The following is a 5,141-nucleotide window of genomic DNA, read 5'->3' as shown; positions in this document are numbered from 1 at the left end:
GCAGAGGATTGAATTACAGCCTCTGCACTCTGATAGCAGACCTGATAGTCTGCTGAGCTATCAGGCCGGCTCTACATTTATCTAAATAGACTTCTTTTCTTCAAAGTTATGCATACAGATAGCCAAGAAGCACATGAAAAAAAATGTTCAACATCACTGATTCTTAGGGAAGTACAAAGAAAAATCACAATGAGGTATTCTATCACCTTCAGTTACAGTGACTCTTATTGGAAAGGCCCGTGATAATGAGTGCTGTTGAGGGTGTGGAGAAAAACAATCTTTTTACATAATATTGATGAGAAAGTAGAGCACTGCAACCACTGCGGAGGTTGCACCAATACATTAAAAGTAGGATTTCATTATCACCAGCAATCCTAGAACTGTGTTTATATCCAAAGGAAAGGACATCAATGCATCCAGGAGACATGTGGACTCTCATATTTACCACAATACTATTCATAACAGCTGATAAGGGGAAATAACGTTAAGTGTCCTTCATCCAATGAACAGGTAAAGAAAATGTGGTATAGACACAAGAATTGAATATTATTCTTCTATTAAAGGGTATATCCTGTCATTTGTGGGAGTATGGCTGGAATTGGAGATCATTTATGGCGATTGAACTAAACCTGTCATAAAAAGACAAATACCACATGATCTCAACCCTATGTGGAATCTAAGCAATTGAATTTATGGACGTTTAACAGCATGCATTGAAGGTCATGTTAGACTGGGGAGAGCAGAAGGGAGAGAGGGCAGGGGAAAGTTGGTCAGCAGACATTAATCCATAAATTATGTATGATGTTCTGTTGCATAGCAGATGAGTATAAGTGAACAGTATAGACAAAAGGACTTAGAATATTTTTACTAAAAAGTGATGTAGAGGACAAGATATGCTTATATTGATTGGACCATTATGCAGTATATTCATATATCATATGGTGTCCCAAAATATATAATTTTATTTATCATTAAAAAAAAAAAAAAAACACCTTCAGGCTACATGTCCCTGCAGACTATCAGGAGACTGGGCAGCCATGGATCAGGTGATGAAGCTTGTGGATCCTAGTCGGCAGGTTGTGAAGGACTCTATCTGGCTGGTGAAAAGATACAACAAACCAGACAAGAAAGAATTCCAGAAGATCACCATGGCAACAGCAATAGGACTTCTACCATGGGCTTCATCGATTTCATTGTGAAGTTGGTCTACATCTCCATTAGCAACATCATCGTGGGTGGCTGACTACTTTGGAGAAGTGCTTTTCTTCTTGAGACCTTAGAGGTAGAGAAGCTCATGAAGTAAAAATTTGTCTCTGTGCTTTGTGTTTTTGCTTTTTTTCCTCCCCATTTAAAGTGTTTCGTATTTGTAAATTAAAATAATTTCAAAATAAATTTGTCTTCCTATCCCCTCCCAAAAAAAAACACCTTCAGGGTACTGTAAAAGCAAGTCACAGACTGCAGAAATGATTTGTAATGAAGCTATCTGAAGAAAGAGCAAAAGACATGTTAAAATATAACTTTGACTATTATAAAATGAAAAACAACTCAATAAAAATTAAGCAAAAGACTTAAACACTTCATAAATGTTCAGCTAAGAAGTACGTAAGAGGTACATGATGTTTTGACATGTCAGGAAAACATAATCAAAAGCCACCACATGTCACTCAAATGTATTAAAATAAGAATAAATGAAACAGCTTGCCAGTGCAGAGTAAAGGCAAATATATGGAGGAACTAGAATTTGGGTTTTTTTTTTTTCGCATTCTAAATGGACTATAAATGATATAATCACCTTGGAAAATCCTGTAAATTTCTTATAAGTTTAAAATAGCTATCTAGTCCAAGACTCCACAATGTCACTCATAGTTTTTTTTGTTTTTGTTTTTGTTTTTGTTTTTGTTTTTGTTTTTGTTTTCAGAACCAGGGATTGAACTCAGGCCCTTATGCTTACCAGGGAAGCACTTATTCTACTGAGCCTTCTCCCTGGCCCCTCACTCATAGGTATTAAACAAAAGATATCATAGCTTATTTTTACATGGAGACTTGTACAAGAATACTAACACTGGGATTATCTAGAGTAGTTTAAAAAAATGTGGAATACCTCTACTGTTCATCAATTGGAAGATGTATAAACAAAGTGCAATCTGTCCGTAAAATTTTCTTGGTAATCAAGTGAAAAAACAAAACAAAAACACCCACATATGCACCACAAGGGAGCACATGAAAAATAGCTAATTGTGTGAAAGAAGTCATTCACCAACAACACGAACTTTATCATTACATTTGCGTGAAATTGTATGAAGTTTTACTGAACTATACAGACATACGCTCCTTTTTAAAAAAAATTTCTTTTGGATAGAGCCAACCTAACATTTATCACTAGTGTGTATATTTAATCATATTTTCATGGATTACTCATTGTTTTGGCCTCAACTGTGTGGAATGCAATTTTACTGAGAATGTTTTCAAGTTTACTGCAGCTGTGTTGGCATTGATTTTGCAATTCCCAATATCAATGCATGTTCCAAACATCCTGTATTCAAAGTATTGTAAAAAACATATTGAAAAATATCTTCCAAAGTCTTTTGATTTAGTGTTCTACCACAGTACTTCTACTATTGAAGACTGAATGGCTGGCCAAGTAGCCCAGCAGATTAAAATGCCTTCAAGTAGGCCTAGGAGCTAGGGGTTCTGTCCCTGGGCCTGCCATGCCAGCCCTACCCCCAGGGCACACTGAGCTGGCAATTGAGACTGGGTGTGGTGGTGCACACCTGTAATCCCAGCTATTGGGAGGCTGCAAATAAGCAGATCACTATGAGTCTGATCCAGTAGTGAGACCCTGAACACTCTGTAGACTCTTACCTAAAATACAAAAGAAGAAGAAGAAGGAGAAGAAGAAGAAGAAGAAGAAGAAGAAGAAGAAGAAGAAGAAGCCAAAAAACCTGAAACAAACATCATGAATTTCAGTAAAAATATAGCCTCATGTTTCACATACCTACTACAATATAATCCATAACTGAATAAGATTCTTTTATAATTCTTTGAATGTTAAAGCTATTTGTCCACTTGTGAAAAGCCATGATTAGGGCCAATCATATGGGTCCATTGATTAGCACCAGGTGACTTCCAGATCACAACTGGTCAGAGTTCTGCTTGATTAGACTACTCTCAGGACAGAGGAAAGCAGTAATTTATGCAAATTCATACCCAGATGTAAAGAAAAATTTCAAGTAGAAACATTATAAACACTTCACCCTATAGTGAGGACAAAATTTATTTTTGGAGGCAATAGACATTTTAGAATTATATTTATTATTATAGTCAGTTACACAAATATACTTGCCAGTTATATTTGCACTGAAAGTGAAATTAGAGCAAATCAAATATATGCTGAGTCAGCAATTGAGACTGGGTGTGGTGGTGTGCGCCACCACACTCTATGCCCACAGAACTCTGGCCAGTTGTGATCTGACCCACGGGTGCAGAATGCAAAGATGCAGAGATTTCCTGGTGTCTGGTCTAACCCTTTAAGAATTTAGAAGGACTCTGGGTGGTCCATGGGATTCTTGTGCACTGCAGCCCTTGGCCCACAGTGTGCTGGTGTAGAGTTTGTGCTAGTACTGGTCAAACCTTTTAAGAACTTAGGAGGATTCCGGACAACCCCATGGGACCCTGATGAATTTGGCAAACATCTAGCACCTACACTCAAGTATTGGCCAGTTCCCCCCACTAGTAGAGAGAGGCTTGGTAAGTCCTACCCTGTAGTGGAAATCTTACTGACACATGCTCAGCACTCTCCAACCACTGCTAAGTCCGGGTGAATATTGGGAACTTCAAAAATACCAAAACACAAAAGCAAAAGGTAATTTCAATCCTCCAACCCACCTAGAAAAAATCAGGAGACAAAGACATACAAGAACTTAGAATCTCACACTTGAAATTCCTGAAATGCTAGCAACTGAAGTAAAGAAACAAGTCCATGAGGATATAGAAAAAATAAGATTAGAAATAATCTCTCAGGTAAAAAGAAATGGCAACAATTATGAAAGAATTGCTTAGCACAGCTAAAGAAGACAGATACAAAAATAGATGAGAATAGAAAAACGATGGAAACACTGAACAATGCAGGAAATAACTATAATGCATGAAATAGATTCAAATAGATATCCAAGAAATTAAAACTCTATCGAAAGCTGGTGAAACCACTTGAATGAAACTGAAGATAGACTTTAGACCTCAAAGACAGTGGTATACCCAATAAATGTAAAAGGAAAGATCTCTTAAAACTAACAAGGAGCCAGGAAAAAACAATTCAGCAGCTATAAGATGACACAAAGAAAAATAATATAAGCATAATAGATGTCAATAAAATAGGAGGAGACAGCAAAAATGGCATAAAATGATTATTTGTAGAAACTTTCAGAAAATTTTTCAAACTTAAGAACATAATCTGATGTGCAGTTAATTGAAGCATGCAGAACTTCAAATAGTCATAATCAAAGTAAATCTACATCTGATACATAACAATGATCCTAGAAATTCAGCAAAAGAATAAAATAGTAAACAGCTGTTAGAAGAAATAGATCACCTACAATGGAAAGCCCATAAGAAACATGGAAAATTTCTCAGTACAAACCATCAAATCAAGAAAAGTTTGGAGTGAAGTATTTCAGGTCCTGAAAGAAAATAACTTCCAACCCAGACTGATATACTCTGCAAAACTATCCATCAAATTCAATGGCAAAATAAGCTCTTTCTATGACAAAGAACAACTGAAGAAATTCATAACAACCACACCAACTGTACAAAGAGTATTGAAAGATATTTGAGAAAGAGATAGAAATAACCACAGCTTCAAGGACAACAGAAAGGAACCACCAAACAGAATAAGTGTTTAAAAAGAGGTTATAACCATCAATGTAAATGGTTTTAATTCAACAATCAAAAGAAACAAACTAGCAGAGCAGATTAAGAAAAAAAAAATCCAACAATATGCTGCACACAAGAAACACACTTATCTCAAAAGGAAATTCATGGATGAAAGTCAAAGGATGGAAATTAATCCTCCAGGCCACAGGAAACCAGAAAAAAAAACAAGGGTAGCTATTTTGGTTGCTGACATTAACAAATTCAAACCAAAA

At 36.1% G+C, this 5,141-nt stretch overlaps 1 pseudogene; it reads left to right on the top strand.

Annotated features, from left to right (window-relative positions):
• Nucleotides 1-1,037: 1,037 nt before the first annotated feature.
• LOC105741837 lies at nt 1,038-1,243 on the top strand (annotated as a pseudogene).
• Nucleotides 1,244-5,141: the final 3,898 nt, after the last annotated feature.

Source organism: Octodon degus, unplaced genomic scaffold (genome assembly GCF_000260255.1).
Source record: "Octodon degus isolate 3935 unplaced genomic scaffold, OctDeg1.0 scaffold00025, whole genome shotgun sequence".
NCBI lineage: Eukaryota > Metazoa > Chordata > Mammalia > Rodentia > Octodontidae > Octodon > Octodon degus.
This window is presented reverse-complemented; position numbering and strand designations above follow the sequence as displayed.